This window comes from Odocoileus virginianus, chromosome 12, assembly GCF_023699985.2.
Source record: "Odocoileus virginianus isolate 20LAN1187 ecotype Illinois chromosome 12, Ovbor_1.2, whole genome shotgun sequence".
In the NCBI taxonomy this organism is placed as follows: domain Eukaryota; kingdom Metazoa; phylum Chordata; class Mammalia; order Artiodactyla; family Cervidae; genus Odocoileus; species Odocoileus virginianus.
The window spans coordinates 62,585,426-62,596,719 of record NC_069685.1 but is presented as its reverse complement, the minus strand read 5'-3'; positions in this window follow the sequence as shown (position 1 = coordinate 62,596,719).

Here is an 11,294-nt window from a genome sequence, read left to right as displayed (position 1 = left end):
CAGGGCTGACGGACTCTACCACTACGCTCATTTCCAATGTGTTCCGTTTTCCCCACCCCTGCTGCCACCCCCAGGTCAGGGCCACCGTCTTGTCCTTTCTCTCCTGGACACGATGGCAGCCTCCTGAGAGATTTCTGGGCTTCCCCCCCAACCCTCAATTCATTCTGCAGCCTGAGGGCATTTTCAGATGTTCTCTCAGCTCCTACATGCCTGCGTGCTAAGTTGCTTCAGTCATGTCTGACTCTTTGTAACCTATGGACTGTAGCCGGCCAGGCTCCTCTGTCCATGGGATTCTCCAGGCAAGAACCCTGGAGTGGGTTGCCACGCCCTCCTCCAGGGGATCTTCCCAACCCAGGGACCCAACCCGCGTCTCCTGCATTGGCAGAAGGATTCTTTACCACTAGTGCCACCTGGGACCAGCCTAAAATCTATTAATCGCTTCTTCATACACTTAGAACCAGGGCTAGCAAGCCACCGCCGGTGGACCCAGTCCAGCCCTGCCGCCTGTTTTTGTAAACAAACTTTTATTGGATTGCAGCCATGCTCATTTGTCTGTGATTTTTATCCACCTGCTTTCAGGCTACAAAGGCAGAGTTGAGCAGTTGTGAGAGAGACCATATGATCCGTCAAACCTGAAATACTTATTATCTTGCCCTTCACAGAAAATGCTTGCAGAGCCCTGACTCGGAATAATATCCAAACTCCTCACCAGGGCCTTCCTTAGTAGGGTGATCCCACATGCTAAATTTCTTTTGTCGAAGATTCTACTTGTCCAAATGTTCCAGTTCTCCATGCACCCACGGCAGCATGATTTTGTAACTCCTCTTATCTTGAAGTTAGTCTGCTTCCCCACCCTTGGAAACTCAACCAGCCACGTAACTTACTTAGACAAATGGAATTCAGCAGAAGCAGTGTCATATCAATTCCAAGCTTAGGACTCGAAAGGACTCGATCACTTCCTATCTCTCTGCGGAACCCTGCTGCTGCCGTGAGAACCGGCCCGAGCTAGCTTCCTGGAAGATGAGACATGTGGGGTCTAGTCCCTCCCAGTATCCCAGCCAAGCCCCAGCCCCCCATGTAGAGCATCCCTGCTGACCTGCGGCTGATCAAAGACACATGAGGGAGCCCAGCCCTGCTCAGCAGAAACCCCAGCTGAGTTACAGACTCAGGAGCTGAATAATTGCTTATCATTTGAAGCCACTACGATTATGGAATATAAATTTATAAAAGAAAAAAAAAACTTGTAGTTTTCACTTCTGGTTAAAAATGAATGAAAATGACTCGAATAGGAGGTGAATGGGAATGAGGTGATGGAATGGAGATAGGCGTGGATGTCCCTTGGGAGTTCTTTTTGTATACTCTTGAACCATACATATATTTTATAGATTCAAAGAAAAAAATCAAAAAGGGTGAAAAGGACAACAAACCCCAAAACTGAATACAAAGAGAAACAAAGGAATCTAACTACATAAGAATCAATGGAAAAGATTGATGCTGGGAAATACTGAGGGCAAGAGAAGGGGATGATAGAGGATGAGATGGTTGGATGGCATCACTGACTCAATGGACATGAGTTTGAGCAAGCTCCAGGAGTTGGGGATGGACAGGGAAGCCTGGTGTGCTGCAGTCCATGGGGTTGCAGAGAGCTGGATGTGACTGAGCAACTGAACTGAACAGGAGATGGTGAAGGACAGGGAAGCCTGGTGCGCTGCAGTTCATGGGGTCGCAAGGAGTTGAACATGATGACTTAGTGACTGAACAACAACTCAATTGAATATACTCTAAAGGCAAGACAAACTGCAGAGACACTTTAAACTTTAAAGAACAGGTTGGCCCTGATGGTTGGACTGGTGTGATTTTGAAACTATTTCATGCGGTGTATAGGACAGAACAGAGGAACATATATTCTGATATTTGGGGAAAACAGTGGAATCAGAGAGATGGCAGGAAGGAATCTGTGAAATGTGAGGAAGAACCTAATGATGACAGATTTGAACTGGAGGCATCACAATGAGTTCATCTGCCTCTTCTCTTCTCTGGGAGATCCTAGCAGCAGCGGCATCCCGGAAGTAATGAGCACGCCTCATATCATAGTTTCTCAACACTATTCTCCACTGAAAGGAGGTGGGTGGTCTTAGAGAAAGGGCTGATTTCAGGACTGATGGAAAGAAAATGCAAGATGAGCCTGGAACATTCTTTTACATCAGGAAATAAGAAAGTGCTCCAAGAATGAGGAAGACATGCAAACAGACCCAAAAGTCAGCTTGGAGGAGTTCCTGCTGACCGTATCTGAGACCATCTGAGCATGATAAAAAGCTAACAGATAACATAAGAAATGAAAGAGGGGAGAGGCAGTGGGAAACTCTTCTTTACCAAAAAGATATTAAAGAATAAGTGCAAGAAAAAGAATGATACACTCAAAAAAAAAAATCTCCATGTTGCAACCACTGCAATATTTGATTCTGACAAGGATTATTTAACGGATTAAAAAAAATAAAACCTTACTGGGTGAAGGGTTACCAATTTATGAGAATGTTGGCCCAGGCCCCAGGTGTCACCTAAGAGACCCAGTCCCTAGGTGTCACTTTTGTATTATTTAGACGGGGAAAAGGGTAGACCAGGCAGACCCCACCTTAACCAGCTGACCATCATAGCCCCCCAGTAATGGGCCCAAGTGGCATCATGCATTCCTGGAAGACAGGAGGTGGGAGGCACATATGTTCCTTTGTGACAAGACTGCCTGAAAGGTTTGCCCTGAACCTGACAGCGAGGAAGCAACCGATCACGCCCAGACTGAGATGTTCTACAACACGATTGGTCTGGACAGTTCAAAAATGTCCATGTCATAACAAAGGAAATAAAAACAGTGAGGCTCTGTTTTAGACGAAAGGCGATGAAAGAGGCATAGAAAACAAGTGAACCACATGTCATGTGTGATCCTGGAGTTTAAATAATAATCACTTCAAGGACATGTTTGGGACAACTAGATGCACGTGGAAGTTTACATGTTAAGTAATACTACATGTTAGGTAACATTGCAATCACACTGGTGTGAAGGTGCTTGGGCATGGTGACTGTGAAGGTGCTTGGGCATGGTGACTGTGAAGGTGCTTGGGCATGGTGACTGTGATGTGATTACAAGAGATGCTCCTTGTTCTTAGTTAGTGCCTGTTGAAGTACTTAGGAGTAAGTACCCTGAGGTCTGCAGGGCTTCCCTGGAGGTTCAGATTATAAAGAATCTGCCTGCAATGCAGGAGGCTTGGATTCAATCCCTGGCTTGGGAAGATCCCCTGGAGAAGGGAATCACAACCCACTCCAGTATTCTTGCCTGGAGAATCCCATGGACAGAGGAGCCTGGTGGGCTGTAGTCCTTGGGGTTGCAAAAAGTTGGACACGACTGAGCGACTAACACTTCACTTGACCCTGAGGTCTGCAGTTTACTTTTAAGTGTGGGGGAGGGTTGAGGAGGGTAAAAAGAGGAAAGAGAAAGCACACAGGTCAAAACAAAATGAAAGTAAATATGAGCACTGTTCTGTACATTTCATCTTGAGGAGGGATGGTGTCTTCTGCATCCCTGGAACGTAAGGGCTCAGTTAAGATGCTCAGGGTAGCATTGTTTGAGGGCTTAAGGCTGCTTGGACGCTCACTGCCACTTTCCAGCTGGGTGACAGTGGGCTGGCGACTGGCCCTCTCTAAGATCCACTTCTGGCTGCAAATGACGACCTTACTGAGCACCTAATGCTGTGAGGGGATGTAAGAGAGGGGAGTGAATGAGAAAAGGTGCAGATGGTGTGAGAAGCTTGGGTAGGCGCTATTTGAGCCAAGGGAAAATGGACCCATCATGCCCACAGGAGGCGTCCGTGCACACAGGAGGCGTCCGTGCACACAGTAGGTGCCTAGGGAGGATCAGATCCCCTCTTTCTCCCTCAACACCCCAAGGTGAGCTACAGTTTGAAGCCACTTTCTGCTGCCCCTGGTCCCCTGCCAGGGCACCTGGGAGCCTCCAACCTTCCGCAGGCTGGTGGAGACAGGTGTTCCCCGGTCACTGGGCGCTGCTGTCCAGCCAAGTGTCCTTCCTCCAGCCCGAGCTCAGAATCACCCTTCCCACCGCCACGTCTAGGGTCTCCTGGCGATAAGCAGGAGAGAATCGGAAAGCTATTAGCTAAACTTTTCTCTGGCCATCCCCTCCCTCTCCCTGGCCGCTCTGCCCCGACTTCCTGGCAGGCAGGCGCTCTGGCTGCTATTTCATCTGGAATTACTGGAATCGCACTGTCTCCTGTCAGCTTCCTCTCCTCCCTCCCCCAGCTCTCCTGGAAGACGGGAGGGCTGAGTGGAGCTGCCAGCGCCCTGGCACCAGCCAGCGCACAGGCACCCCTGCACACGCACAGCCAGGCATGCGGACCCCTCCGCCTCCCACCGTCTCCTTGTCTGTGTGTCTTGCTTTCCTTTCCCCTCCCCCTCCGTGTGCTGTGGTCCTAGAGATCCCCCGATCCTCACCCCCTCCCCCTCCCCTGCTGTCGTTCTCCGGCACTGTATCTCTGGGTCCCCTCCTTCTCTAGCAGTTTCTATCTCCCTCTCTTGGTCTCCCTTTTCCTTTGCCTTTGTCTCTTCAAGGGCAATTTCACCCCAATTTCTATGTAGGCTAAAGGCAACGTTCCCTGTATAGGATTTAGGACCGATGCCTTCCAGGCCACACGCCTGAGTTCAAATCCCAGCTCTGGATTCACCAATGGGTGTGTGATCTTCCTTAACTCTTCTCTTGTTCAGCAGCCTCACTTCCACCCTGAGAATAACAAGAGAACCTCCCGCATGAGGTTCCTAAGCTGTTACAAAGTGACACAGGCCAGTACTCAATGCAGTCTCCAGAGGTCAGAATCCATCCTGTGCACCTCCGTCTGCAGAGCCTTGCTCTGCCTCTCTTCAACCTCCATCTCCTTCAACACCCTTTTCTTCCAAAGGCAAAGCTCCATTCCCCCACCCCCCTTGAGTGTGGGTAGACTCTGCAATTTGCTACTAAGGGGGAAATAATGTGGCAAAAGGGACAGTGGTCCCTGACACTGGTCCTAAGAGGCACTGGAGCTCCCTTCTGCTTTCTTCTGGGTCATTCACAAGAGCAGGACCAGCTGCCATGCTGTCGGCTGCTCAAGCAGCTTCCTGGAGACGTATAACGTGGAACGAACGGAGCCCCCCTGCCACGGCTGGTATGAATTTGCCAGGCATGGTTGTGTACCACCCTGGAAGTGAACCCTTCAGCCCCGGTTGAGCCTTCAGATGAGACGGCAGCCCTGGCTGACATCTTGACTGCAACTTCACGGGAAACCCTAAGTCAGAGTCACACGGCGGCACGGAAACGGGGCCACTATCTTAGGGAATTCCTTCCAATGCAGGGGGCCCGGGTTCAGTCCCTGGTCGGGGAACTAGATCCCACCTGCCACAACTCACAAGCTGCAACTAAAGAGCCCGCATACCACGAGAGAGGTTGAAAATCCCACCTGCCACACCTAAGATCCCCACAGCCAAATGAAGAAAAAGAAATATGCTTTAAAAAAATAGATAATTAACACACTCAATTCCTTTTCTCTAAGACCGTACTTAACTTTGTTCACAGATTCTTGTCCTTCTCTCCGACTAGATGGCAATTTCCGTGCGGGCAGAGGCTGTATCTGTGCAGATCCTTGGTGTGTCCCTACGGCCCCGCACACGGAGTTTACTCAGTAACAGAGGGATCGTGAACGGAGGTCAGTGAGTCCAGGCTCGGCCCCAGCAGCCTCTCTCCTGTGGATCTCAGTCTCCGTAGGGAAGGCAGGAATGCCTGCCCAACTCCTTTTTCTCTCTGTGGTGGGTTTCTTGCACTTTCTGTGGCTTTCTGCTCGGTTTTACTCCTGGATACCTGGCAGAGAGGGGACAGCACAGCTAAGGAGGCACCCACGAGAGGAAGGGCTCTGTGTGCTTTCTCCTCTAACAGGCTGTGTCCAAAAAAGATAGCCCCCCTTCACAGCGGGGACAAAAATAGCCCGAGCCAGCGCAGGATGCTGCTGGAGGTGGGAGGCGGGTGCTGCATGGCTGAGGACCGGGGATGCTCTGCTCTCTCTGGGCGGCCCGAAAGGTGGCCACTCTGATAACTCGCCCCCACGTGAACCACACCCTCTCGTTCATTTATACATCCTTCCAGGCTGTCAGCTGTTAATGCATTGTCTACTGATGGCTGCTGATCTGTTTATATCTCTATGAATTCAATCATTCATCCTACACCTTTATATCAACATGTGTGTGTGTGTGTGTGTGTGTGTGTGTGTGTGTGTGTGTGTTAGTTGCTCAGCCACGTCTGACTCTTTACAACCCCATGGACTGTAGCCCACCAGGCTCCTCTGTCCATGGAATTCACCAGGCAAGAATATCGGAGTGGGTTGCCATTCCCTTCTCCAGGGGATCTTCCTGACCCAGGGATCGAACCTGATTCTCCTGCATTGCAGACAGTTTCTTTACTCTCTGAGCCACCAGGGAAGCCCCTTTATATCAATACTTATTAATAAATCTAGGCATCCACCCATCCTGCATTCCTCTTACCATCCATATGTTTCTATTTATTTATTTTAAATATGTATTTATTTTTGGCTGTGGTGGGTCTTTGCTGCTTGGTGAGTGGAGACTACTCTCTAGCTGTAGTTTGCAGACTCTCCTGACGTGGCTCCTCTTGTTGTGGAGCACAGGCTCTAGGGTGTGGGCTTCAGTAGTCGCAGGGTGTGGCTCAGTAGTTGTGGCTCCCAGGCTTACCAGGGGTGGTGCAAGGGCTTGGTTGCCCCTCGGCATGTGGCATCCTCCTGGACCGGGGATCGAACCCATGTCCCCTGCCCTGGCAGATGAATTCTTTACCACTGAGCCACCAGGGAAGCCCGCCATCCATATACTTTTAATTTCATCCAAACATCCTAGTGCCCTTAATGTTAACTGATGACACGATTCACCTAACCCTGCGCCTATTTAGTATGTATTTTCATTCACTCACTATTCTCAGTGAGCCTGAAATTCAGTTCAGACTCCCAGGCATTCACTCTGAGCCTCCTCTGCATGAGGTGCTGTGTCAGGTCTGGGATCACGGGGTGGACAAGACAGACCTGGTCCCCGCCACACACATGTTACCCGAATAATTTCCTTCCAGCGGGTGAGGTGCTGGTCGTGGGGGAGCCGGCAGTGAGGACAACGTCCCCGCTCTCTGAAGAGCCGTGATGTGTGGGGTCGTGGCAGCGTGAACACGGTGCGGGGTCCCAGATCTGTTGCCGGCTCTCCCACCAGAATCCTTAACCTTGCTGAGCCTCAGTTTCTTCCTCTGGGAAATGGGGACATCGCACACACATGCATCACATGTGACCTCCAGATGAACACGTGAGTGCAGTGAGGCAGTGCCTTTGAAAACTCTAAGGCGCACTGCATTTGTGAGTGTGTGTGTATCTGTGTGAGTGTGTGGTCTCTTTTGGGTTTCCTGTCACATATGCATCACCCATATGGGGTGATACATGGTCATGAGATGACCCAGCTGGGGTCATCTCTGGCTTTTTGCAGATGGTAGCTGGCACCCTGCTTCTGTAGTCCTGAGGATGCTATGAATCCAGGGGTCCCTAGGGAACTCAGAGTCCTTCCTCCTCAGGGGGCCAGGAGATATTTCTTATCTATTTCATCAGGGGACTTATTTAGATGCCTTTAAACTTCCCAGGTGGCGCTAGTGGTAAAGAACCTAACTACCAAAGCAGGAGACATAAGAGATGAGGGTTGGATACCTGGGTTGGGAAGATCCCTTGGAGGAGGGCAGGGTACCCCACTCCAGTATTCTTGCCTGGAGAATCCCATGGACAGAGGAGCCTGGCGGGCTACAGTCCACGGGATCTCAAAGAGTCTGACACGTCTCAGCGACTAACACTTTCACTTTGTGGTTTATGAAGCAAGCTCAGGGCTTCAGCTCACATGTGTGATTGAGGATGGGGACATCCCTGAGCCCCATTGTCCACCAAGGCCCCGGCCTTGAAGCAGGAGGGGTTCCCAGAGCTGGTCTAGCCCAGGGGCCTCAGACTGAGCGCTGCAGGCTGGCAACTCTGATCTGGTCCAAATCGATTTTGAATATTCCAGACCCAGTGGAGCCACATGGAGAAGCTGATGAGAAAGCTGGGGGCCTGGGGCCCCCTGGAGGGAGCCCAAAGGGAGTCAGCATTCCCACTGCTCTGTTCATCCCTCCCTCACCTGCTTCCTCCTTCCCAGCCCATCCTGGACCCCGCACATGCTCCAGAATAAGCCCACAGTGGTTCACGCAAGTGTTAGTCACTCAGTCGTGTCCGACTCTTGTGACCCCACAAACTGTAGCCCGTCAGGCTTCTTTGTCCATGGGATGCTCCAGGCAAGAATACTGGAATAGATTGCCATTCCTTTCTCCAGAGGATATTCCCGACCCAGGGATCGAACCCAGATCTCCTGCATTGCAGGCAGACTCTTTACCATTTGAACTACAGGGAAGTCTACTTCGTACAAGCTGTTCTTTATTCCTAAAATTCCCTTCCCCTCACTTCCTACCCAGATAATCCTGAGTCATCTCTCAAGTCTCCATCTAAGATTACATTCTGGGAAAGGCTGCCCTGACCCGTCCAGGAACACAGAGAGGGGGGCGTTCCTGCCTTGTCGTCCCACAGGCCACCAGACCCCCAGGAAGAGCCCTCATGGGTCTGCCTTGAAGCTGTCTGTATCTGCTTGCTTCTCCGCCTCTCTCCCTGGACTGCGGGGCAGGGGGGGTGGCGGGGCTGGAGTCTTGGTGCGGGCCCTGTTCACTCCGGGTCCTTAGGTCCTAGGATAACAAGAGCATAGAGATGTGTCCAGAGGTGGGGTCTTTTTTTTTTTTTTTGAGTGAATGAGGAAAGTGGGAGAGAAAGAAAGAAACAGAGAGAGAAAGAGATACAGGAAGGAAGGACGAAGGGAGGCATGGAGGGAGGACTGGGAAAAAAAAGAAAGAAAGAAATTTGGTGCACAAAACCATGGGCCTCATTTCTTTCCAGCCAGGGTAAGATTTACAGCACCATCATGGGAATAAGCCTCAGAAAAATTAAGATATTTCCCTGAGGTCCCCCCAGCAGGTGAGAAGCAGGTCCCACCCTTGGTGCTCTTTTGCTGTCAAATAGACCACGCTTGGCAAAGAGGAGGGACCCGGAGCAGGAGTCCGGAGGTCCGGCTTGCAGGTCCCTCTGGGGTCACAGAGAAACTCTGTTCTCCTCTCTGGGCCTCAGTTTCTGTATCTGTAAAGTGGGAGAAGCAGTGTCCAGATGCCCTGTTCTGGGGATGGCCGGGGGCACACTCACGGAGGAGGGGAGCCTGTGTGGGAGACAGGACACATTCTAGACAAAGACAGGGGCCCTGGACCCAGGGGGCTGGGGAACAGGAGGGAAAGAGGCTGGAGCGCCGGCAGCAGGAAGTGGAGGCCGGGGGGGAGCCCTGCATGTCCAGGTGGGGCCCATTCCTCTCTTCGACCTTGGCTCTGACCTCAAGATGTTTCCTCACCTCTCGGGATCTGAACGCACAATTCCGTCCCTCCAGATCTGCGAAGAAAACGTCTCCTGGCCCCGATTGCATTGCACTCTCCCAGCCAAATCTCTGAGCTCAGTTCACTCGAGGCAAAATATTTGGACACCAGGAAAGCATTAAGTAATTGGTGGATTTTTTTTTTTCCGCCTTTTCCACTTGCGTCTGTTTGTTTCCTGCAGGGTTGCCTGACACCAGGCAGCCTTGAACTTGATCCTGTTCCCTCCGCAACAGGGACCCGAGGCTCAGCCCAGGGTGTGAATCCTGGAGCAGGGGCCTGCCTGATGGCCAAGGTACACAGACGGCGGCGGGTGCTGGAGAGACTCTGAGGGTCTTTAGGGGAAGTGAGAAGGGCGGAGCAGGCCCCCCAAAACCCCAGCAGACTGTAGCCCCCGCATGCAGACTGATCAGCGGATCAAAAGAGCAACTTACTCAGAAAACACCCCCTGCTAGCCCCACCCAGCACAGTGAGAGCCCGGGGGTCCTGGACCTGAGAGACCCCGCCAGGCTCTGCCTCTTCCGGCCTTGCACGGGTCACTTCGTCTCTTTTGCATCTCTGATTCTGGATTGTTGTGATGGCTGCCCGGTGGAGCAAATAAAAACACATGTTTGAATTTCAGAGGCAATAAATAATGTTTTTAGAGTAAGTATATCTCATGCAACATTTGGGATATACTTACACTAAAAAAAATACTCTGTTGCTCTGAGACGCAAACTTAATGGAGCATCCTGTATGTTATCCAGCTCCTCCAGGTGCTGTGACAATAAAGCAAAATGATGTGCACATAAAGCTCCTGGCATGCCCAGCTCCACAGGAAGTGACTGAACCCTGGTAGCCATTTCTATGAGTCAGATCAGGAATAGTAAGTATTAAACATGGATGCTAATTAGTACTAGCTAGCTGTTACTTAGCGAGTTGTTAAATTAGCCAGATCAAACCAGATGATCCTAAAGGAAAGCAACCCTGAATATTCATCGGAAGGACAATTGCTAAAGCCGAAGCTCCAATATTTTGGCCACCTGATGCAACGAGCCAACTCACTGGAAAAGACCCTGATGCTGGGAAAGATGGAAGCAAAAGGGGAAGGGGGGGCAACAGAGGATGAGATGGTTAGACAGATTCAATGGGCATGAATGTGAGCAAACTCCAGGAGATGGTGGAGGAGCCTGGTGTGCAGCCGTCCATGGGGTCGCAAAGGGTCGGACACGGCTTAGAGACTGGACAACAGCAACAGTCATTCTTAGCTCATATTAGCTAGTATTAATGAATTAATATCAGTATGAAAACACACCATTTACTGGGTAGTCACTGTGTCTGAGACACGCCCTTTGCATTATTTCCTTTCCATCAGAGCACGAAGGGCAGGAAGTGAGAGCGCCGTCTCCGTTTTACTGCGGCGAATCCCAAGACCTGGACAGAAAGTGCTGCGCAAGCTGTGACCTAGACGGTTAGCAGTGTGGAGGGCTGTTCGGAGAGCCCTGCAAAGGCCACCTCCTCGACGACCTCACTGACTCTGCGGACCATTAGTCTCCTATGACAGAGATCTCTAGTTTACAAGCAGGGGGACGGAGCCCTAAGTCTCGCCCAAGGGCACACAGTTCATCAGTGGCTGAAAGAAGCTTCACCCCCAGGCAGCCTGGCTCCATCTCGACCCAGGCTGCCTCTCCAGCCTCCCATACAGAGAGGATGAGGGCTTCCCTGGCAGTTCAGGGCTAAAGAAGCGGCCTGCCCATGCGGA